Raw genomic sequence first — 25724 nt, forward strand, 5'->3', positions numbered from 1 at the left:
CAGTGTCTGTATGTGTATTTGTTCCGCTTGTGGTACGTGCGTGTGCTGTAAGCGGCTGCTTTTGCTGTGACAACTTGCTTTGTGGATCATTTGGAGGTGCGGTCTGATGAGCGCCTGGGCCCTAGCTGCAGTAATCTGTGTACACAATCGGAAATGTAGACACTGCATGAGTATATTTAAGCGCATTTGGCACAGATGTAAGTTTTGTTTAACTGAGACTTTTCTGTTTGGTTTATTTATTTATTTTTTAAATGCTCTTTTTTTCTTTAAGCTTTCCTCCAACTTCTAGGAGTGTGCAGCAAATGCTCTTTGGGCCACATGTTACTAGATACTACAAAACAATCCAAACAGCATGTCGCAACCTTATTTTTTGATATATGTGTTGCATACAAAATTTTACAATACACACAAACAACAAACCAATCAAACAAAAATAACAAAACTCTTTGGAGTTCCTAGTGAGGGTGGAAAGGTCCAGGGGTTCAAATAATGTGAATTATTTGAAGAACAAACTTCTAACACCAATAATTGTATGTCTTTTGAAAGCTACTTGGAACAAGAGGGATATGGGTTTAAGGTAGCCAGGTCTCGCATACAAAGGCTAGCTGAATGGCAGGTGAGCGTTTTACAGGTGCTTCAGTGTACGGCACACACCTGACATGCAGGCTGAGCAGCAGGCGCCATCTTTACGTGCATTTCTACCAAACTCACTGCATCAATTATCTACTGAATATCTACTGAGTGCTTCCCCAGACTGTGCCCCAACACAGACAAGGTATAAAGTTAAGATGTTGTGTACAGCATGGACGCTTTATTGCTCATTGAACTATTTTGCCTTTAAGCTGTTAGCTAGTAATGTAGCTGGCTAGATTTATGGCAATGCTTACATAAAGTGATGCTTTTAGTCTGATGCTGCTGATGTTAACTGACGGATTTAAGATGAGACGATAATGTTAACTTTCAGGCGGTAGCTTGTGCCAGGGCAAACTTTATGAAGGAGTCCTAATTAAACAAACAATAACAAGAGTCCCAAAATTACAGGCCTGGGGAGTAAAAGTTTCTTTTCTTTTTTACCTTTCTGTGAGTTCGGTTGGGGTTGAAAGCCTGATTTTTTGCTTAAAGTCTTGAGGCTAACCTGTGCTGCACATTTATTATTAGTTAATGCAGGTGGTTGTGGTTTGATAACAAAATGAAGCATGCTGAGAAAGAGTTGGAGTTTACAGTAGAAATGAAAGCAAGGAAGAAAGCTTACATACTTGCTGTAGCAGCCAGTAGCCAGCCTAAATAAAGAGGGGGGGTTGGTGCAGACACATATCTTTCCATGGTGTAGATAATCACAATAAGACAATATTTTAAATGAGAATTTCAAATAATGCATATGATGTCTCAGTCTCCACAGAGATGGCCAGCATTTACACTGCACATGTCTTTTTAAAGCGAATACTTTCTCAGTCTATAAATGGATCAATTTTACCTTAGTTATATAACGCCAGTGCACAACAACAGTCATTTCAAGCCACTTTACATTGTAAGGTTAAATTCCCTAGTATAAGAGGGATTTAATATGATTTATTAATCATTGTTAGAAGCTGGAAGAAAGGCCAGAATTTTAGCCCTTAGTTGACCATTCGACCAAATATTTCCATAAATTACTGCAACTGTATAATTTCCATTACCTCCTGTTATTCATTTTTTAAAATTCAGATTGCTTTTATTTGTTTTTCTTGCCTCTGTTAACCCACCTGTGCTCTTTCATAGCCATTTCTGTTGTTATCTAGTGATGCCAGGTTATGTGGTCATTTGAGTGTCTTTTAAAACACTAAATGCACTGCAATGCAATGCACCTATAACATAGTTTGCTCAGTCGCATTGTCACAAAGGCACTGCTGATGCATCTTATGCATTTGGTGTGCTCTTTGTTTTAAGGATCTTCGGTGGTACGGCGCATTAAGCTATGGTGTTTCTGTCTCACTGTCAGCTGACGGGAATGATGAATTTCTCAACCTGACATCTTCGTGGAGGACAAAAACAAGTAAGAGATGAAAGGCTACATTACTACACGTGTTTTTCAGTTCCACTCAGTTGCCCATTAGTGTTGTATAACCACATACATGTTAGCTGACAGCCGGAGGTATCAGTGATTAATAGCATGCATGTGACTCGGACGAGGCAGCAGTTTTGAACAGGTTGTGCGTATGTGGTTGAGCGTTCCTCGCCATATTTCAGCACTGTCAAAAAATCATTGACATGTTCCATCCAATTCAAAGAATGTTTAACTGTTTTAAAGCGCTTGATGGGAAAGCAAGCCATGTGTGACTTGTAATTACCCCCTGTTCAAAGTTTAGACGTGTTTTGAAAGAAAACATTGTGGTTAATATTTCCCCACTTAATTGGTAATGAGTGCTTTTTTACAGCTTTTGCAAGATTTTGTTTGTCAGAGGGGTTCGCAGTGTACTAAGATTAGGTTTATGATTAGAAATGTGATGATGTTACTATTTTACCTGTTTACTGTGTGGCTTGACCAAAAATTGGGAAATACATTCTTGTTTGTTATTTGAGTCTGTTAAGATTTTTCTCAGTAAATGTTCTTAAACATTAACAATTTCATGATACTTACACAGTTAAAAAGTTTAATCCGCTTAGAGGTTGATGCTCATTGCTGTCATTACCTTGATAATAAGGCTATTTAAAAAAGGGAACGCTTCTATAGTTGGTGCATTTAAAAAGAGTGCAACATAAGATGGTAATTAGTGTACTTGTGCAGAGAGATAGGAATTTTTGCAATCACGTGCAAAATCTTGAAGAATAATCTGTTAAACTACTAGCACCTATTTTATCTGACCATATTCATTAGAAGAAATAACATGTTCTGGGATATATGTATGCGATTATCTCTCTGAATATTTTTTATAGCATCAGAGGCTTTATTTCCAAGCAGCTGTATGCATGGGCGAAAAAAAGAAGCCTTCAAGCACAGGAGGAATTTTTACATTTGGGAGGGAGGATGCAATCAGTAGCGTGGGACTTGCAGAGGCCTCCTCGGGTGACAAATTGAAAGTGTCTCGGTCTAGTTTATAGCCCTGATCAGGTCAAACGAAAAATATTGGAGGTCTGGGTGAGGAGACAGGCCCGCCTGGTGCAGATAAATGGACTGATCATTTCTTATTGAGAAACAATTCCTAAAAGGTAGTTTACTGTGTGACTGGCGAAGCGGCGAGCGGAGAGCAGAACACGCACCCACTGCTCCCTCCCTGACCCTTCCTCCACTGCCGGAATTAAATGGATAGAGAGAACGCGTGTTTCTGATGGCACTCCTCCGCCAGAGAGACACTCCATTTGTTATGAAGTAGGGGTTCTGATGAAGTGCAGGGAGCTCCTTTTTCTTTTTTCCTCCTTTTTTCATCCTTCCTTTCTCAGGCACTACAAGGCCGGCCTTCAGTCTGCTTCACATGAAATGGATGGAAGGAGCCGATTGAATTTTACACTCCCCTGGTCATGATTAATGTGTTTGGTGAGGACTGTCTTGGCAGTGAAACGGCTTTACCACTAGCTGGTGCTCAAGCTCCTTCATGGCTGTAGTCTGATAAGTTTGCACAGTGGTACTGTAGGGGTGGGGGGAGGCTGTTAAAGCGGGGCAGTTTTGTTGAAGAAACTGGTCTTCACATAGCCAGCAACCCTTTTAACTCATCTCCCCTTGTGTTAATAGAAAATCTCTTGCCTACGCTCGCTTGTTATTACTTCACGGTCAGTTTCTCAGTGTGCTCTCTAACCCGTGTTACTTGGCAGGCCATGCTATAAATGCCAGTTTATCACTTAACCTTCTGTGAAAAGGTGGGGGGAACTAATGAAAGATGCCAGGTGATGTTAGCAGACACCTTAACAGATGCTGTAAGCTTACTTATTCAAACTTCATGCATGGATGTGAAATGGGACCACTTTTTTTTACAGTGCAACATTTGACTTTGAACATTTCTTTAGCTTGTAATGGTAACAGCCAAGGTTCAAATTAAATTGTTAATTTTATGTTATGCATATTCAATTCCAAAGCAAGTAGAGCCCTAATTTAAAGGCACAAACTTCATGACACACCCAAAGCAGTATTTCCCGAGCACACGCATCCTCTGGATGTTTTCAAGCACACCTGTTTTTTTTGGCTCAAGAAGTTGAGTATGAGGCATCGTGATAGTTCAACAAACGATAAGAAGCATCTCCTTGGAAATTGCCTGAAAAGTACAAAGCGACACAACAACAACTCATCAGAAAGTTTTTCAGCATCATCTGGTCTGATTTATGTGGTATTTGCACATGACTGTCCACTGTGAGATAAAACACAGTGGGTAGTAGTTAATTATGGCACTGCACTTCTCAAATCAGAGGATGCAGATTTAACACTATACTCTGCATCAACAAAAGTACTGGGACAGCGGCACATTACAGGAGCTGCTCAGCCATGGAAACCCATGGCTGAGCTAGTTAGTTTTAATATTACTCTTATTATTCTTTCTGGGTCACAAAATAAACGTTTAACATATTTTCAGGCGAGAATGTAGCTGTGTAAACTTCAAATATCTGCTCAGTTTATCAAGACTACATATTTTCAAAAGCGCTCCGACGTTTTCGGAGACGTCTGTTACCCACTAGCTTGTTAGCTAGCCGGGGGCAAGGCTCACTAGAGGTTAAACATATATAAGTCACTTAGATAACTTAAAAATGTTATCGTTTGGCTTTTTTCAGTATTTTATTTGTTCCTGAGTAAATTGGTTTGGCTGAGATTAAAGTTATAGTTTTTACACAGCTGAATAAACATCAAGCAGACAGCTGATTATCAGAAGTGTGAGATGCTCCAGAATATACTCCGGTGTCCTGTTATATTTTAGATAGCAAGGAGCAGACGGCTGAGTTTATTAAACTTCACCGAAACAATCTGCAAACTTCATTAAAATTTAATAAACTATCATCTTGTCTTTATTTTTAGTTAGCACATACCTTAAACACTTAAAGCTGTAAGCTAATGATAGTTATATAAGAGCAGATGCTGCTGGTGCAATAAGCTGTACGTTTTTGTGTTCAATGGATGATCTGATTAGTCGACTAATCGCAAAAATAATCGGTGACTAGTCGACTATCAAAATAATCGTTTGTGGCACTGTTTTTTCCCAGCTAGAAGGTCCTGAATTGTAATCCATTACCTGGCCGGGGCCTTTCTATGTGGAGTTTGCATGTTTTCCCTGTGTCTTTGTGGGTTTTCTACAAGGTACTCCAACTTCCTCCCACAGTCCAAAAACATGCAGTTTGTGGGTTTAGGTTATCCTGAATTGGCCATAAGTGTGAGTGTGACCGGTTGTCTGTCTCTCTGTGTTGGCCCTGTGACAGGCTAGCGACCTGGACAGGGTCTACCCTGCCTCTTGCCCTGTGGGCAGCTGGGAGAGACTCAAGTGGCTCTGGGACCTTGAATTGGATAAGCTGAAGAAAGTGGATGGATTTATTTTGTTAGAAATCACCAAAGCACCTGCAGATTAATGTGAGATGGGGATTAGCTTCTGGTTAAAGTCCAAGACACATTTTGCACCAAAATGCCACTTTGCGCCTCCTACCTGTTTTCACCTTCGCTTCAAAGCTGTCCACGGTGTGGTTGGCATCCAACTGCTACACAGTTATTTTAAGTTCATGATGTTACCAAATTGGTGGTGTTCTGCTTGCACTGTTTATTGCATTTTAAATATCACCTTGAATAATAAAGAGATCATTCATCCTGTTTGTGTATCTAATGATTGTGTATCCAAAATCTGTGATCACATATCCAACCCTGTATTTGAGTAACATGAATTTTGTAATTTTCAAAAGTCATTATGTTTGTAAGTCCAATCAACCTCAGCTTATTTCTCTTTTGTTATAAGGAACAGTTTGTAAATGTGTAAAGTAGTAAACAACTCAGGTAATCACAAGAATGTGTTTTTACAGGACACAAACTTTAAATAAACATAGTTTTACTAAGATAAGATTATTTTATTATCCTTTGAATTAGAAAATGAACCCAGAATTATAATCTGGAGACAACAAGATAGATATCTTCAAAGTATCTGGTGATAAGAGACCCATATTTAATGGCATTAATGGCAGCAAGGCTGGAAGGAGTGGACTGGATTTACAGAAGTGCCTTAGATGAGAGATCAATAAAGAGGTAACTGAGTGGATAAGCCAGACTAAGCAGGAATAGGAGCAGGTTTAATTTTGCATAAATAATGTACAGTGTGAGAAGAGAGAGGGCAATAGAGGTTGGACAGCCAGATTGTGGGTCAGTCCTCCATTTTTATGATATGTCTCCTCCAGTATTCAGGTGCAGTTTATTTCATTTTATCTTGTTTGTTCATCAGTGCTGTTCATCTGTTTCTGAATTAATTTCACCTTCTGCTGTACACACATGTAATCTGTTTATAGAGTTATAGCCAATAGAAACCCAGTAAGTGGATTTTATGTTGCCCTACTGGAACTCCCAGAGATTTCTCCTCCATCGTCCAAGCCCTGCTTCGATCATCAGGACTTCAGTGGATGATGGATGGAGCTGTCTCCCTCCAGGTTGTCTTAGCATCTGTTGCATGGTGCTCACTGTATCCTGCATGGTTAATGCTTGCATGCACACAGATAGACCTCTACCACTGTTTGTGTGTGGGCCGTTTGGTGGGTAATGATGTAAAATGAGAAACACAAACCTACCTTTCAGCACCACATAGAAATGGTTTGAAATTACTGTGATCTTACATAATGATATAATGATGTACGCTTTTACAAGCTCTCTAAAGGAGATGATCCACCCTCTTGAACCTCAGCTAACTCTTAACAAAATGGGTTTCTGTGGCTGAAATAGTCTAAAGGTGGTTAGCTGACCAGTTTCAACTAAAGGTATGGAGGTTGGGGGGAGAAGATAACTGAAGATAAAAACAATAGGAGAGTGACGAAGGAAGGGATGGCTGAATGAGGGAGAAATCAATAGGAAATCAGTGTTTGGGGAAGGCCTGTCGTTTATCAGGTGACACAGTTAAACAGCGTTAAGGCACTAAAAGTGAAAAATAAGGGCCATCCCCATGCTGGTATTGATCACAGCGGAATGGGGCGGCAGAAGGCCGAAGCCACTAATAAAATAAGACGTATCTGAGTGGGAATCAGCCAGGGATCGATGGGCTTGGTGATCAAGGCCAAAAACATCTTCACTGGGATTTAAGCTCGTTCTGCTCTCTTGTGCCCCCGTTATACACCTCAGTGTGAGCAAAGGATGATGTGATAGAAGCGGTGGGGTCACTAAGAGGCTCTTCAGACGGGGCTCACCTATTCAGTAAGAAATTGTAGTACAGAGTGGAGTGAAGGTGTCGATTATTTGAGACAACTAGACAGAAGAAGGGAGAGAACGTCTCTCTTGACCTCACCAAACGCTATGTAGAAGGTAGATGTAGCCAGCAGGATGTCGCTGGCTTTGATACCTGGTTTAACTCTATCTGATGAGACACACGTCTTTATTTTTAATGATTAATTTTAATTACCTACAAGTGTACATCAAGATCTTAAGAATGATCCGACAGGATACATTTCAACACAACCTGGACTATTCAACTTAGCCCTTTCTATGGACTGTAAATCATTTATCCCTGTTTAAACTGTTTAATTTACACAGATTTAAAAAATAGCTAACCCTAATATGTGTTTCAAAGTATCGTGAATATTAAAAAATAATTTGTCATTCTGGGATCATTGAGTAATAGCAGACTTGTTTTTAATCAAACACAAAAAGAGCCAACACACAAAGCTTTATATACTTCACAAAGATTACTTTTTAGGTTTGCCTCATCAGCTCTTATTGGTGCTCTGCTGTCAATAACAATGACAATCCTGCAACATCTTTCATTCTCTTCTTGTCTTTATCTTCATCACCCTCATTTCAAAGCAGCTGTGTTGGTGTCATCATGCCAGAGGTTTTGTCTCAAAATGGGGCCATAACAAAGAGGAAAAAAAAAGAAAAAATCAGTTGTTGTGGCTGTTTAACATCTGGGTGTGAACATTTAGCAAGTGCAGCAAAGCCTGGAAAAGGAGGGTTTTTAGTATTATTACAGTTTCTTACTTTGGCACACTTTGGCATTAGAGGGGTGTTGCAAATAGAGAGAACAGCGCTATATGGAACATAGTTTCTTACTCCCTCTTTTTCATGCTCTTGGTCTTCAATTTTTGCAGACCAAGGATCATCTGGAGAGGATAGGGTAGCAAAGATGCAGTTAAGTTGAAGCCCATGGAAGCCTTTGTGTCTGTTTAGTTCTTCATAAGCAGACACTAGTGAATCCAAGTGTTCCAAATGTGAATGAGGACCACATGTTTTTATGTTCTGAACCCCGTTTGCTTTCTCTACTCAGTATAACGTCTGGCACATTAAAATGTGTAGAAACTATTGGCCAGCTGCTCTGTTCACTGCTCAAAATGAAGTCTTTTAGTATTTTCTTGTACATGCAGCTGTGGTATTCACGTTATTTATAATGCAGAAAGAAATTTCCTGTGATGGGGATAAATTCCAATAATAATTTAGAGTCACCAGGGGGTATGACAAAAGTTTTGTGAGGTTACATGAGCTGTAAAAGACTTAAGAAAGCCAAGCTGCTGAATGAACAGTGACCACTATCAGTGTTAGTGAGGAACACATTTTTCTTCTCCTCTTTCAGCTCTATGTTTAACAAATCCTACAAGTGAGAGGCAACCAGAGGAGCGCAGTGTGACAAATAGCAGCAGATCATGCAGAAAATGTGCAATGCTAAACATCGGTTACTACACATGGGAGAAAATGTGTGTTTGTGCAGTGTTTGCTGTCCAAGGAGTTCTGGTAGCAAAGTGGGGGAAAAAAAAAACAGGATCGCTCTCACAGCTGGGGACTTGGAATTGAATACATGGCTTCATTTTCACAGCTTAAAAAAATTATGTTGAGGAGGGCAGAAAATCTTGCTGGGGTTTTGAGTTTCTTTTGATGTGTCCTGATGACGATTATGAAATCCAATAAAAACTAATTAGGAAATTAGGAGGTAGATCAATAAGGTTTGCTCTGGTGGAGCATGCTGTGTGCATGTGTACGTGTGCGCATGTGTGTGTGTGTGCGTGGCGGTCATTTTTTGTCGACCCCCTTCTGCCCAGTAAGTGTGTTGCAGCTCTGACCTGGCCAAAGCAATTGTTACTGATACTCCTCTGTGGATTCAGCCTGCCCTACGCTCATATGGCTGTAATTTATATTTTGTTGACTGCCGGTTTCTTCGGCCGTGTGTAATCAGATTCTGTGAGTTCTCATTTTTGCTAATTCCACCCTTCTAATGTTACAACTAATGTACCCTGAAACCTCTTTATTGCGCTTTATTGCTCCAGCATTGCTTTACTTACTCAATTTATTTATTTAGAGTTGGTTTGACCACCCACAAAAACAAGTGACGTAGTGGTGGTGCATTGACAGGAATGTGATGGAGAGTTGTATGAGGTTTCTGTCTTGCCCTTGCCTTGACAGATGAATCGGTGTGTTCGGGTTTTGTATAGAAAACAATTTGATCTTGAATTTTACACTTTCAACACTTTGAAAAAAGTTTAACAGTCATGAAATGAATCTGTTTATAGGATAGCCTTCCAAACTAACCATCATTTGAGAAGAGTAACCAAGACCATGAATACAACTCAGTTTGAATTGTGAATGGAGTTGAGGTGTGCAGTGGCGTTGGAGCGGGGGTTTAGTTTTGGGGTATGTGGTTAGCTGTGTAGGTTCAACTCATAGGCCTGTAGGAAAATAAATGAGTTGCCAGGCCAGGGCAAGATGGTCACAGGGTGTATTGGACAGTACCAGCTCCTTTCTGCTTCCCTCTCTGACACCCCAGTCCTCTCCTTGGCCCTACTTGCCGCCCACCTTTCAGTATGGAAACAGGCCCTTATTTAGCGGCCGGACTCGTCCGTGTCCGCGGCTGGCTATTTGTCCTTGTCTAATTATGGCTGCTGGCTGCTGCCCGCGTGCACATGACTAATGGAGGGGCTGGGAACGGGGAGGGGGTGAGGCTGGGTGCAGGGAGGAGGCAGTGGGGGAAGAGGAAGCAGTGGACGAGCAGACCGGCCGCTGGTGATTTGTGGATCAGGCACTCTGTCATTGCCCTGGACCCATTTGTCTTCAAGAGCAGTCGGGAAGAAGAGGGGTGGAGATGGAGGGGATGGTGAGGGTGAGGGGGCGGTGTTGGTGGTGGGGCTCCAGGGCAGAAAATGGTTTACAATGACTCCCATTTTCAAGCACTTTCATCCTTGGCCGTAGCAGTCTGCATGGTTTGCCAGGAGATGGGATGGAATGGGCGGCTGACGTGATGTAGGATATGACAGAAACCTTGACAACTCACTGCTGCTATTTCTTTTTAGGGGTTTAGCTTGATGGCCACCCTCCCTCTCCCCTGAGAGCAAGCCTTATCTGTTTTCTCCCTGTCATGTGGCGAGAGCAGAGGCTCTGTGGATTCAATCCTCTGCTGCCTGCACTCAAACTTAGAAACTAGCTGTACCACAACATGCCTGACTATGCACACACATTGCGCACACCATAGGCCTTGTCTTACATATTTTTTAAGATGATCCTGAGATGATCCAGAGAAATTAAATAGTGCTTTTTAAAATTCCTATTTGGTGGTAATTAGGTATGTTTGTAGTAAAGTAATTTTTAGGTGGATTTTGTACCAGGCTCTCATTCTCTGCTGGCTTTTTTTTTTTTTTTTTTTTACCACATTTCCCTCCAGTTATGTGGAGGTAGCTGAAGGCACCTGCGTCCCTTTCCTCCTGGAGTCCTTATTATCCCGAGCTTAGGTTTCTTCTGCTGCTCAGACAAGAAAGAGCAGCAGCAGGGCAGGAACTACTAACTCTGTATTGATTTTATACAGTTTTTTATCTGCCCCCCTTTTGCTTTTTCTCCTGGTCTTTTTAAGTAAATAAACACAAGATTTGTCATGTTTGTCCAGGGAGAAGAGGGGGTCGATGGAGGGGATAGGGGTGGTGGAGAGGAGCCAGGTCCAAGCCTCGCACTAGGTCAGCCATGATTAATTCTGCCATCTCATGGATGGAGGCATTCGGGTAAGATTGTTGAAGGGTGCCTGTGGAGCCTCTCTCTGACCTCCCTTGCTCCTGTCCCTCCCCTAACGCTCCTGGGCAGCCCTGGTCCTAAATCACCGACTGTCAGTGTGTTGGCAGAACAATGGTGCAGGGTCTTCTGTTCCATCTCAGGCTCCAGCCGACTGGACACGGTTTCCTCCATCGTTAGTGTGAGTTCGTAGCCTCTCTGGTCCTTCCTGGCCCCTGAGCCCCACAGGACCCACAGGAGGAAAGGGCTTAAGCTTTGCCTGGCTGTCTGATATGTTATTGGGCCTGCAGACTGCTGGTGTGGTTCTATATGCAGATTATTGTAGTGTAGTCATGAAGTCTGATTTAGAGTGTTTTATTTATCTGCTTGTATAAGTACTTTTTGAAAACTTTTTGACTGGTCATCAGTAAGCAGTTAGAAATTGTGTCAAGGTGACTTTGGGCTCTTAGAAACCAATATAGTTTCTTTCTTCTTCTTTTTTTAACAGGCTAAAGGTTAATTTGCAGTTGCATTCTTAAACGCATGAATTGAATTATATCTGTTACTTTTAACCTTTTCCCTCAGTTGTTTTCTCAGACTTTTTGATTTGTCCTCCTCGATTTACTGTTTAAAGTCAAGAGTCTCGGGTCAATCTATCAAATCTTCTAACTGAGGGTCGATCAATATGTCAGCAGCCCAGCACACCCTCAGCAGTTATGATGATGTCCGTGGTCCTGCGCTTGGCTCGGCTGCTGTTACTGCCGCTACAGCGCGCTGAGCAGGGGATCGAACCCAGCCTGTCAGGGGGCCTGACGGAAAGCATGAATCACCATTACTGGAGCTGCTGTTTGCTTCCCCAGTGGAGAAGTGCAAACTCTGATGCACTGCAAGGAGTGTACTGTTCTTGACCACACACACTCACACACAGACAGATTGTTTGTACCAAGAATAGTATTCATATACAGGAATCTAAAGGAGAATTAAACAGGAAACACCCCCCCCCCCCCCCCCCCCCTCCCCCACACACACACACACACACACAAAACAAAATGTGCACACTTTATCACGCAATTAAGTGTCAGTTGGTATTTGACCCATTAGCTCCTGGAACCTGATCCAGCCTGCTCACCACCTCTGGACTTGTTATCCTGGTGTGAGCTCAGTTCAGTGGGCCTGGAAGGGTTCCGGTTACCCCTCTAATCTCATTGAAATGCTTTAGCCACGGCCAGCGGATGCCTGCATGTCCGACAAACAGCCCTCACACTAATAGCACCATGCTTTGTGTTTATGGTTTACGTGTGTATGTTCAGGCACACACATATAACAATATGGATCTGTTACTTAATAGTGAGCACAGGACGGGAGAGTATGATGTTGAAAAATTATTTGTGTGCGTGTGTATGGATACACAGCATGTTTGTGTGTAGAAATAATATTCTAGTTTACAGGATGCAATTCCTCTTAATATGCCCATCCTAATGTAATTTGGCGTCTATGGAGTGTCTGTGAGCCGGGCCGGGCTGGTGTGTATTTCTGCTGACTGCTCCTATTTTGTGTTTATATGGATGAGTGGCTCTCTGGGAGAGCATTATGCATCCTTTTCAGCATTTAAAGATTATGTGCACGTTGGCGGCAGAAGCATTATACAAACAAGGAAATATGTCTTTGATTAAAATATCTTTTATCTCTTTATTGATTAAAAGGCTTAGTTTGATAATAGAATTCTCTGCCCCTCCCCCCTGGGCTCTTCGTTTCATTTTTGTGCTCTCAGTTTTATCAGTTACCCCTCTGTGGTTGTGAAAAAAAAGATATATTTAATTTTAAGTTTTTCAACAAACCAAATCAAGTTGTCAGCCAGTCAAATTGAAAGGTCAGTTTTTGACCTCTGTTACAGGATAATTATCACTTTGTGAATTAATTGTCTGTTTTGCAAATTTATGTGTTTCATTTTATCTATGCAATTAAAAAAACAACTGTGCCACCCCAGGAGCCAGGGATGGGACCAAAAGCACTTTACTTGTTGTCAAATGCAGTGAAAAAGTATTTGCCCCCTTCCTGATTTCTTAGTTTTTGCATATTCGTTACACTTACATGTTTTAGATCATCAGTGATATTTTAATATTAGACAAAGATCAATCAAGTTGATATAAAATGCAGTTTTTAAATGCTGATTTCATTCTGAAAAGATTCATATGTGTCTTTCATTGTCCTGCTGCATAATCTAGGTGTGCTCAACTGATGGCCCGACATTCTCCTGCAGGATTTTTTGGTAGAGAGCAGAATTTATGATTCAATTAATTCTACTGGTATGATGTTCTTTTTATGAAATGTTTTGATGGTTTTATGCCACGTGTAATGGGACTTATAAAAAGTTCAGGTTTTGTCTTGTGACTCTTGTGAAGCCTGGAGAACTATTCATGAAAACTATTACAAGAGAAACAAGAAAGTGCAACCAAGTTTTGCTACTATAGTTTTGCTGAAGAATAAAGGTGGTCACACAGAATATTGACAGAGTGTGGTTCAAGACTGTTGTACAGTGCTGTAGTCATATTTCAGATATATATTTCATTCATTCTGACTCAGTAAATCCAACTTCCTAACACATTTTGTCTGCTTCCAGTTGTAGTGATACATTAATTATTTACTAATGGACTTAGTTGCTCAAATTGATTTCTTCCACTAGCATATGCACCTTGTAAGTGGAAAAAAGTTGTTAAAAAAAGCCCACTTGATTTCCTGGGAAAGGTCACACGTGGCAGCTGAGCTGACAGACACATTGACACAAACACAGGGAACATCTTGTCTACAATGGCTGTATATTCTCCAGCTCTGTTAGCGGTTGACATCAGGGTCACATCATCTGTCTGTACCTCATTAGTCAGGTCAGGAAAGGCTGAGAGCTCAGATCATGTCTTTAAGACCCAGCATGTTTACCTGTGTCCCTGTGAACACCGTACTGTCAAGTTTCTTGTCTTTGTGCCGAAGAGCGCCAGCAGAGTCAAAACGCGATTCAGTTGTGTGTGTTTGGGTGTGTGTGTGTGTGAGACTGTCTTGCGTGCTTGATGGGAAGAGACTGAGCTGAGGCTGAATGAGAACAGATGGAGATGTGCTCTTTAATTAACCCTGCGGAATCACAGGGCTGAAAACAGGCCTCGGTCCGTGAATAACATCCAGCACATCCAGGGTGTTGTAAGGTGCAGTGTTAGTGTATATGACTTGTGTGTGTGCGTATGGAGTCTTCTATGGAGTAGCCGGAGCATCGACCCATTCCCCCATCCCCCTTCCCTAGAGCGGGGCGTTTTATTTCTCATTAGCGGGCAGCAAACTGCTGGGGGATGAAATTTGCTAACAGGAATTAAAAGTGCATTAACACATCTGAGAGATTCATTTCTGCTAATAGTTTTATTAGTGCTCTGACCTTTCAGTTCATTAGAGGACTGCTGGAGAAGGGAGGGGTGGAGAGGGGAAGAAAAGGGTGGATAAGAGGGTCTTAGGGCTCATTGTACTTGGGTAGACCTTTGGAAGTAGATTCAATCACAAAACGACCATAATGGTGGCAAATTACTGGACTTGGAGATCTTCTTTTGATTTGTTGGCTGTAATTGCCTATTTAAAGACATTTATACTGTTGCCTTTCACGTTCCCTTTGAAAAAAGTGTGGTCCTTTGTCACCTTTCATGAGATTATGATGGTTCAAAAGTGTCCCCCCCCCCCCCCCCCCCCCCCCCCCCCCCAAGCACCAGCTCTAAGATACTGCCTGCTCAGTCTCGGTGGCCTGGTGCTCACCTCCCTCCAGTCAATTACCAGGATTTAACACAATGTTTTTCAGGTCTGTTAGCGCTTGAGTGTATCACTTATCCAGCCGGTTAATTGTTTATGAACTGTGCCCTCCCCTTCTCTGAAATGAAGTGAGGGAACCAAGAAGGGAGCAGTGTGACAAGAATGGCATTTGTCTGAGAGGAATAGGTCAGAGTAATCAACAGTGCTGTGAATATAAAGTTGACCAATCAAGTAAAACAGTCGCTAACAGCGTCCCCTCTATTTGTCATAGATAGGGCGATAATGTTTGAATTTACCTCGCCAAGGAAAGCAGCTAAGAGGAAATTAATGTTGTTTTCTTTCTGTTTTATTGGAAAGCAAGTGAGGCAAGTTACAGTGCAATTTGCTTCTCCCTGTTCTCTATAATTAGCACCTTACAGAAATGAAATAACATTGACGAGAAGGTCAATAATCCTGATCTATAGTGAAATTAATCCTGCTATCGACACAACAAGCAAACAATACAATTAAGAGCAGAGGGAGGAGAGAGTGCGGAAAAGAAGAAAGAAGGAAAGGAGCAGGTCTGAGGAATAGGATGTTTTTATCTCCTGGGTTCACTGTGCAGAAATCCTGTGAAGGTTTCTAATTAATTCATCCATTGTTAATGAAGGCAAAGCAAGGAACCAGAGATTATACACAAGGAGAGGAAGGAACACAATTAGTGATACCAGCTTAATGATTGCTTTTTTAACTTGCTGTTGTTTTTCCTCTTGTACTTAGTTGACTTGCTGGGGTGCTTTTATTGCATATTTTCAAATCAGCGTAACCTCTGCCACGTGCCACCACGATGAAAGGCGTCTAGAGAAGTGGTAAGGTAAAGTTCAGTGTCATGTGAAATTCACTAATGTTTTAACAGCCTATGCCATTAAAAACCACCAATTGATTATTGTTTTTAAATACTGCACAGACTTGTGGAGACGAGCTGAGCTGCATGTCTGCAGGCATTATCAAGGATCCTTGTTTAGTTATTATTGCTATAAGCTTGTTAAACAGCATGAAGCACCAAATTATATTCTCTCTGTATGTTGGTGCTTAATTGTCTCATGTTATATCCAGATGCGAAAGAAAGCTTTAATGATTTTTTCCGTTTTGTGCCCTCTGATTGCCCAACTTCCCTTCCGAACAGTCTAATATTTAATCCACCCTGGTTTCAGATTCAGAAGACTTTATTTATCCCCAAGGGGCAATTAAGAGACTGACCTTGTCGACCATACATACAATACACAAACATCACATTGGGGAGACAGGTCAGGCTAGGTAGCTGGCCGGTCAGCTGCACGAGCAGCGACCTGGAACCGAACAATGGAAAAATGCACAACATCAGGAAGGACAAGGAGAAAAAAGAACTCCCCCCAGACTGAGCTCCAACAGGGAGATCAGTTTGAACAGAAAAAAAACACCTCAGCGCATAGCACATGAAAACTCTTAATCCACCATAGAAACACATGACAAGCAACAGGGATGGGTAAAAGGTGAGAGACAGCCAGTGTAGACAGCGCATCCGGGCCTGCAGCATATGCGCCGGTCCCCTTTGATCCACTGGTGTCCTTTTATTGTGCAGTACTTGCTCAATCAATTCTTAAAACTTAATTTCAACATTGCTTTTGAATTAATCAAGTACACGTTTTTGTTTCCTCAGTCATGTGTCGTCTGCCCATTTTCAACATTATCTGTTTGGTGCACAAAGTATTTCAGTGTTTATTGGCTAAATATAGGCAATCACTGTGTCCTAGTGTAAACAGGAGTCCATTATTTAGAGCGTCTGAGCTTGGATTCTAATTTAGAGGTTTCTTCAGTCATCATAAGCACACGGTTAGCAAAGCCTATTAGTCTGAACTCTGTCCTGCCTTAAAGACAATGTTTCACGACCTCCTCTGTACCTTTAATGATAGGTTTTGACACCTCAGGGTATATTAATAAAGACGTGATTTAACGACCATTAGAATAGTTTCCAGATTTTTCCGAGGCTAGCTGCATCGACAGGCACCCTCATTGACTTCCGACAGCTGACTATTTTTCCTATGATCGGGTCTGGAATATGATAGAAATCCTACGTTTGTGAGAAGGGCTTCAAGGGTTACCACTAGTAGGATTTCAAGGGGTTAAAAGACACCTTTTATAATATTGTTTAATTAGCCATGTGCCGTACTACTCATCTTCCTGTTCTCACCGATCCGTTAGCACACAGTAGACGTCTCAGATTCACAAGCAGCATTCCTCACACAGTCTGCAAAAAAACCTTACCGGGAAGCCCTGCCCTGTCAGCCCCCAGCAGATCATCCAGTGCCACTGATGGAAGGGACCTGGTGCTGTTTCCAGCTGAATAGTTTTATCTGGCGTTGGCCTGGCCTGGGGATCTGGAGAGGAGCACAGGGCAAGCATGGTGGGCTGCCCGAACGATGGTGCATCTGCGCGTCAGAGGGTGAAGAAGGATTGCCTTTCAAGAATTACGAGCCATTAAATCAGAGCCTGGAAATCTCAAGGTTCCCCAAGACTGCTGCACAAGGAATCTGGGCTCGAGAAATATTGTTTATGGTTTAAAAGGCCTGGCGATGGATTTATAAAAGAAACATTCATCATTGCAGGAAAACGGAACAAAACATTCCGGAAATAAATACTCACTCTATAGGTATACTTGTCACCCAGACAGCACAATAACAAGTGAATTGGGAAGGAGATCCTTCATTTGCTGGCAGTTGGCCCCCAAAACATGCTCTGTATGTGTGTGTCTGTGAGGGGGGGACTGTGTATGTGTGGTCACACAGTGATTGGTTTGAATGTGAGAATATCTTAATGATGAAGCATATCAGTATTTTTCATCAAGTCCCCCTTGTGCTTAATTTGCATATGAAAGACGAATACTTCACTGTTATAAATGGGTTATGTAAACCACAAAGTTTTATAAGGATTTGTACTGTGAATTTTTTATATACTCAGTGTAAAGAATCAACCTTTATTTTTTTTTAACATTTCCCACTTGAACTGTCTATTTAGGTAAGACCTCCACTAGACATAATTAATGTTATTGATTGTCTCTGGCTAATCCGTCCCTGGAAAAGAAAAATATGGCTTTAGTGAAGTAGCACTTAACAGGAAGGTGATGGGTTTTTGTGCAGTGGTGTGACCTTGAGACAGTATGAGAAATCTATGCTTTGGTCTCAGTGCTGTCTAGTGCCCTGAACAGGAGGTGCATTTAAGGTTTTCGGTAAAATTTAATTTGTAATACTTGTTTAATAACGCATCAGATGATCTAGTCCTCCCTCTTTTAGGGGTTTTCTATTTGAGCTATAGCTCATACAAAGTGTTTAAATGACCCAATAATCTACAGTCTGTGAAATACACTGGGGCTCTACAGCACAAACATCGCAAGCAACTTATATGTGAAAGGCGGGAGCAACTTCATTCATTGGGTTGATGGTTAAAATGACTAACAACAGGTTTTATCTTAGTAATCATTTAATAATTTAACTTCATGACAGGCCAAAATTAAGCAGATTTTAATTATTTAAAATTATTTACATTTTTTTAACATAAAGTATGGGTGTACTATTTGTGCCCCAAATAAACGTCTCTCAGCTTTGTAATCAATGGGAGGTCATGTGATCGATCATGACTTTAGGTATTTTCAGTACACTGGAAATTAAAGTGTGGAACATTATACGTTGTCTGTATTTACACTATGCAATATATTGAGCACCTTTGCAAACATATTTCTTTGACGCTGTATGTGAAGCTGTTCAACTTTGAGGTTATAGCTAGAAGTGTGAAGTGGACTTAATCTCCTCAAGGCCTACAAATTTTAGCTGGATTGTCTGGTTGTTAGCATTTTAAAATTTACTCTTGAATTTCAAAATTTACTCTGGAAACTTTTAAAAGTCAACAAATTAGATTAAATCAGGTTTGGAGGGATCACACTAAATTTCTGATTAAAATAATGGATTCAGAATGGATAAAACTTTTCGAAGCCTTCACTATGTTTCTTATTTGGTCAGAGGTTTTTTAGTGCATCTTATTTTCACAAATAACTGAGCAAAAATATACAGATTAAGATAATATTTTATAAAATGTTCCCAATTTCACAGACAATGTTTTTCTGATTAATTGTATGAAAGAAGAAACTTAAAAGGTCCTTAAATATGCTTGATTAAAAATTATTTAGTATTTTAAAGCTGTAAATTTTACATATTTAAAAAAAAACAATGCTTAAATCGCACTTGTCACTTTCTTTGCACGAGGGTTGCCATCTTCAAATCTCTGTTTCCACAAAGATAGCCCCCACCACTCTCCCAGTCATTATAAAGGTGTTGCTGTTGTGATTGGTTGGCTTTACACACTTGTCCTCTGTGCAAACATGTTCAAAGATCCCCCGAGGGATAGCGTGATCTGTGTCTGGGCTTTCTTGAAGCTATTGATTGATGAATCTGTAAGATTATGTGTATTGACTGATATTGATAAAAGAGGATTTGACCAGCGCCATGCTCTTTCACATAACTTATTCTCTTGGGAATTTGTGATTGGGAGACAGTCTTTACGTATTGAAAATGAGAGCGGGGAAAGAAAACGAGCTAAAGAACAGATGGCAGTGATGAAGTGGTATTACTGGAAAAAGAAATGTGGGAGAATTCGCCATTTGATCTAGCCATGTAAGTGTGTGGTGTAATATTCCCTTACAATCACATTGGTGTGGCGATAAGTATATAAAAGCTTATGTAAATGTGAAAGCATTACGTACACATATACGTCTGTGTTTTTCTTACCCAGGAATACTATGTGCTGACAGTTGGTGGGTAGACATGTATACATGTGTGCCTGAGTGTGTCTGCGTGTTGATGGATGGGCCGGCAGGGCAAGGCCGCGGATAAGAGTGCAAACAAACTGGGTAATAAATGAGAGCGACAGAGCAGCAGTGATGGGGCCCACTCCCAAGCTCCTGATGCATGCCGACCAGCACTGGCAGCCATTTGTATTAGAAAAATGAGGAAGCTGTCACAGGGATGAAGAGACAGTGTTCATCCTAAAGTGAAAAAAGGTCTCTCTCTCTTTCTCCCTGTGTTCCGTTTTCGCTTCCTTTGCCTCGTCTTGATTTCACACACACGCAAACACATTTGTACTGTGGATTTGAGCTCAGCAGGGGAGTAATCAGGGCGAGGTAGGGTGCTAATGTAGGCCATAATGAGTTGAGCTCTCAGTGACACATCACACACCACTAGCTCTGTTAACACAGTGGTGGGAAGCACAGTGGTAGAGCTGCTAGTACCACACAGACACACATGCAGACACAAATGCAGGTGTAACTGCGAGCCTGGTGACACCTGGGACAATAACTTCAGAACAAAACCAATATAAGGGAAAGAAATAAAGGAGTGGAGGATCACAGATGCGTTGTAGTGGATAATGCTGAAATAGGTGGCAGAGGTGACTAGTATGTTTCTGAAGCTGCACTATTATTTCCATAATTTGAGTACTGTAATAACTGTAACTAAGTAGTATTATAGAGCACCGTTTGGACCATGCACACTATTAGAATCATGACCATACAATAGAATATAGTTACACAACTGATAAATTCAAACAAACTTTGTTGCTTTGGAAATTGGACTTGCTAAAGGTCAGTTTTAGCGCTTTAAAGCTTGCAGTGGAGCCTTCTTGGAGCATGGTAAGCTTCTCAGAGAAGAAGTGGAGTCAGGAAAACCACGTTTCAGGACAAACTCTGTGTGCGTCTATTCGTGTTTGCAGTTGGTTTGTTATTTGCGTTTGTGCTAAATCTGGGTGCACAATCCTTCACGGCTGTGACGGCCAGTGTTCTCTGTGCCACCCAGACACCATAAGTACAGCCTGGCACCACAATGAGGGCAGGCTGCATGCGCTTGCCTTATTTATTTATTTGAGTCTTCATATGTGTGTGTGTGTATGTGTATTTCAGTGCATCCCAGCATACGGGTACAGCTGGGGGGATGAAGAATTTGGGCCTGCACCTGCATGGGGATAATTAATGTGGATGGAGTGGTACCAACATAAATCAGTGCCTCTTGCAGCCTCAACAGGACTTTTCTGTTTAGGGTCAAAATCTTCTCACGCTGCACTGGATTAATCACGCCCGCAAGCGAAGACGAGGTGGTACGGATGCAAACTGTATTTTGTGTGTGTGTGTTAGCGAGTCTGTCTTTTTTGTGTGTCTCTTCATGAAGGAGGAGAAGCTGTAGGGCTATTTTTTCCCCTCTACACCTTCATCCTCAGCATTGTAATCTCTTAGAGGACAAACAAACAGCAGAATGTCATAATTTTCACAGCTGTATAATTAGCCCCACCCTCCTCTCTACAGTGATGAATAGGTGAACCTTTTGTTTGCATTTGTCATGCAGCGGTGGCATTGTCACAGATGTGAGATGCAGAGGTGCAGGAGGTCAATGCATGCGGGGATGGGTGTGGATGCCGGCTCGTGATGAGATGTTTCTCATTCCGCTCTGCACATATATTTGGACTCTCTAGTCAAGACATCCTGGTGTTTTACAGATCAGAGCTTATCTGTGCCTCTTCCTGCTATCACTGACAGCAGCCCTGCTGTTCTAGTCCGCAGCAGATCTACATCCTACTCTGTCCACTCCTATCTCCTGGACTGATAGCCTCTGATTGATCTCATCACCTCCCTCATCTATTATTCATGCCACCTTTCATGTCCTGATGGAGGAAGGGCAAAAAGTGGAAAGGAGATACTACCTGTTTGCTGGCATGTCTGTTTCAGACGAAGAAGCCTACACACAATTAGTTAAAAAAGTTGATTTTTCCCCCCTTTTGTCTTCACTTCTAACTCTATTCCCGAACATGTGTTCATAGATCTGCCCTACTGGACTGATCAGTATAATGGAATGGAATAGCTTTGAGATTGACGCCCCATGGGGGTACACAGAGATGGGCACTGGGACAGAGAGACGTGTACTTACGGCTGTTTGGGAAGGAAATTAATGGTGCATTTTTTGTTTTTATAATGTGATTTAATGATGCAATTCGTCTAATAAAAAGAACATTTTTTAACATTCACACGTTCATTTACGCATTCCCTCCTTCACAGAGGGGAAACCCAGTGGGCCACTACAAACATCTCACTCCTCTCACCCACTCAGAGCGCTGCAGGCCTTTATATTGCATGGTGATGGATGATTTCAGTTTGGCATTTTTCACCACCGCGCACCATCCAAATACTCCCCCCCTCCTCATTTGAGTGCATAAAGAGGCCATCCTATATTCACAAAGCCGACATCTAATGCATATTGAGTGTGTTTTGTAAAGGATCATTTGATTGTCTTGTAAATGAAGCTTTGCCTCTCAGCTGCTAATTTAGCCACATTCCATCTCATTAGAGAGGAGAAGGAGAACAAACAACAAAGGCATTCGCCGAGAAATGAACCCTTCTTTGACTTCAAGCTGCCATCGCGGCTGCTGTAGTGCCAACAGTTTGAATAATCTTGCGCTAACAGAAGAAGCAGGAGGGCTACAGTGAAACCTCAGAGTGACTGGCTCCTTCTCTACTTTTGCTCTTACTCCATTTACCCCTCCAACTTTCCACCCTGGACCTCTGTCTGTTTAGAGGATGTGCAAGTGTATCTGGTTTCCTGAAGCATTTAGCACCTTAGCCACAAAACCCGGACAGGAAGCCCACTCTATTCACAATGTATCAATTGCTCTGAACAACACTCCTCTTACCTCCACCTCCCTTCAATCTGCAGCTGGCTCAGCAGACACTTCTCACATACCTTCACGTGCAGCGACTCGAGCTCAAATTTGCAGTAGCGCAAAAGGATTTTTTTCTCTCTCCTGTAATGTTAACAACGGTGCATATACAGTAACCAAACCAAACTTCATCAGCATTAACACCTCGAGCTAAATGGACAAGTATTCCTGTGTTCACACAAACACACTCGGGGAGAATCTGACCTTGGCAGCAGTTAGTCCGGGAGTTCATCCTCCGGCCAAGCTGGCAAGTCAAATGCTTCTGGCAGCCAAGACAGTGGCCTCAGCCACTGCAAGGCTGCTGTCATCTGTTATGCAGCATGATACACAGTGGGACGGTTGCAGATAATGAGCAGAGAGGAGACAAATAAAGTTTTAAACTATAAGAAGGGTCTGATTTTTTTCTTTAAATTGTTGTATGTGTGAGTAAAAATGCAGGTGTGTGGGCAGGGCCATTTCTTGCACGCTAGCAAAAGTGTGTGCACATGATGTATACATATAGAAGTGTGCACGTGCATACGTGTGTGTGACGGAGCAGAAATAAGCGCCTGAGGTGATGCCTTTCAAAGGCACTTTAGAAATTAAAGCAGTGCCACTGTTCTGTAATGGGGCTTAAATGATCCAGAAAACACAAGATATATTGAGCATTTAATGAAACACACAGCACACTCCTTAATTATGCTCACCGCTTCACCAAATTGTCTGCCAAACCTGCGTTTATGCCTTGCATATACATACAAAAACACAGGCGGGTTTTTTTCATGCATTTATTTGCATTTGGGGAAAAAAATTCTTTGATTTTAATTGTTGTTTTCTTAAGCGTATTTCCCTTTGGATATATACATTTAAAGATATGCACAGATTCTGGTTTAGAAGAAGTTTGATAGTCAGCCCTGATTATAAAATTTGGAAGAAATTAATTTTGTAGCAAAGAAATTCACTGAATAACTTGTTTATGAGTGGCCTTTTGAAGTCATTTAGGGTGGCACACGACCTACTTTAATCTTAAAATCTACCTTCTCTATGGGTTCTGGTGTAAAGAGCAGAGAAGCAGTCACTCTGTTCCTCATTGTCTGCGAATGTCCTTTGTGGTTTGGCCATACATTAATAATGTAAAGGTAATGATCTCTAGACTAAAGGCCCTGTCCTGTCTTGTCTCCCCCTCTCTCCCTCCCTCCTCCTTCGCTCGCTCTCTCTCTCTCTGTGACCCTTCCCCCGTTTGTCTGTAGACCAGCCAGAGGAAGGACGTTGTAGCGGGCCGGCCAGAAGGGGCAGCGACTGTTAGTTGTAGAGGGTGAGTCACAGAAACGGAGGAATTCCTGTGCTGTTGGAACATCGAGGGCATGGTTTTGCCTCATTGATTACTTGAGGAAAAGTGGAAGGAAGCAAAGAATCATTCTGAGAAAACATCTCTTCTCATCCTCTCCCCTCGCCCTTTTCCTTTGCTTCTAAAGTTTGGTCTTACAGGATGATGGATGAGGAGCTTGCACTGTGGCCTCCGATGTCCTCTCGTCTTCCTCCCTCCTTATCCTCCTCCTCTTCCTCCTTCAGACACACGCTGACTTCAATGCACAGTGTTAGCCAATGATGGATGGAGAGATGGCAGTGTGGCAGTAATAGAACAGCTCTGTTGCTCATTGATTTGTTTTCATTTCCATGTCTTTATGTCTTTTGCACATCTAAATATCGATGTACATAATGAGAAAAATCAAAATTTTCTCACAGAAGGCTTCTAGAAGTTTTATTTTCTGAACAAAAATGTTTATAACACTCTGATGGATTATTATTAATATCTTCAGGGATGTTTGTTGCAAGTTTATATTTTACCTACATATGGTTAACACAGAGAGTACACAAAGTATTAACTCTGTTCTGGTTTTAAAAAATGTCAGACAATGCAGGAGTGATGGACAGAAGGCTGTTTATGCAACATTACATATTATTAATCATCTTCACATTTTCGGAATTGGGGGGGGGGGGGTGTGCAAAGATGAGGAGGAGGAGAGGGGATGATGAGGAGGGGGAGGACGAAGAAAGAGGAGGAAGAGGAGGGGAGTGGAGGCAAAGGAGGAGGGTTAGAAAGCCACAAATAACTACCATCAATCATCAAGCAGTCAACATTTTCACATGTTAGGATTGGCTCTCATTGGCAGCAGCCAGAGATCCGTTTGTGTGTGCGTGTGTGTTTGCTCTGTCTTGCCCAGCCTAGACTTCTCTCCCTATCTCACTGTCTTCACCTTTCCTTAAACTGACGGCACGAACAACAACTGTTGAGAAATCACCCTCGTCAGCAGGAAGCTGGCAGGTGCGTTAACTCCCCTAGTACCAAATTAGGATGTGCAAGATTGCAGAAACGCCTCGGCTCTCATATCTCCCTTTTTAATCACTAACATTTAGACGAGTCTGGATGGAAACGCACATTAGGCTTTAGCCAAGGATTTTCTTTGGATGCCGAGCCAGGTCTCAGATCGCACTCAGCCCTCCAAAATCTAAGTGGGATCTTTGCCTTCTAGCCTGAGAGAAAGATCTTAGGTCAGGCTTCAACTTGGGTGTTGTAAAACTACTCATTTATTCAAATGTTACTGCCCAAAAAGAAGTTGGGCTGTGTTAAAGTGCATGTTAAAAATCATTCCAATCTGACCTCTTAGGATTAAATACAGGGAAAATGAGTTTAAAGGTTTGTTCATTCACATATCTAAAATGATATTGTGTGGGCCAGTCACAGCTCTGCTCTTAGACAGTGGCGATCTGAGTAGTTTTTCTTTTATAATTAATTTTGTTCTTAGTTTTTAGAAAATAAATGTCTTATTATAATAATGCTTATGCTTAATCCTTATGTTGCTGCACTTTGGCTCGCAGAATTTGATGGTTGTTATGAACACCGTCATCAAAAACGCATTTTGTTGAGATTGTGGATTATGGAAAAGTGACACTAGGGGGTGCTCTAGGTTTGTCAAGCCAACTGTTGAGGCTTCACGCTGCTTACAGTTGGAGCTGTATGTTCAGAATGTTGGTGTGCATGCAGATGTGAAAGGACTGGCTGTCCAGTCCTGTCACACCACATCCTTCCACAAGACATATTTAT

At 41.7% G+C, this 25724-nt stretch overlaps 1 long non-coding RNA gene across 1 annotated transcript; it reads left to right on the plus strand.

Moving 5' to 3' along the window:
• Positions 1 to 677: 677 nt before the first annotated feature.
• On the plus strand, positions 678 to 23980 carry LOC143414213 (uncharacterized). Its single transcript, XR_013094718.1, has 3 exons — positions 678 to 775; positions 1927 to 2032; positions 23869 to 23980. It is a non-coding gene; the product is annotated as an uncharacterized LOC143414213 (long non-coding RNA).
• Positions 23981 to 25724: the final 1744 nt, after the last annotated feature.

The sequence above is a fragment of the Maylandia zebra genome, linkage group LG20, assembly GCF_041146795.1.
Source record: "Maylandia zebra isolate NMK-2024a linkage group LG20, Mzebra_GT3a, whole genome shotgun sequence".
Classification (NCBI taxonomy): domain Eukaryota; kingdom Metazoa; phylum Chordata; class Actinopteri; order Cichliformes; family Cichlidae; genus Maylandia; species Maylandia zebra.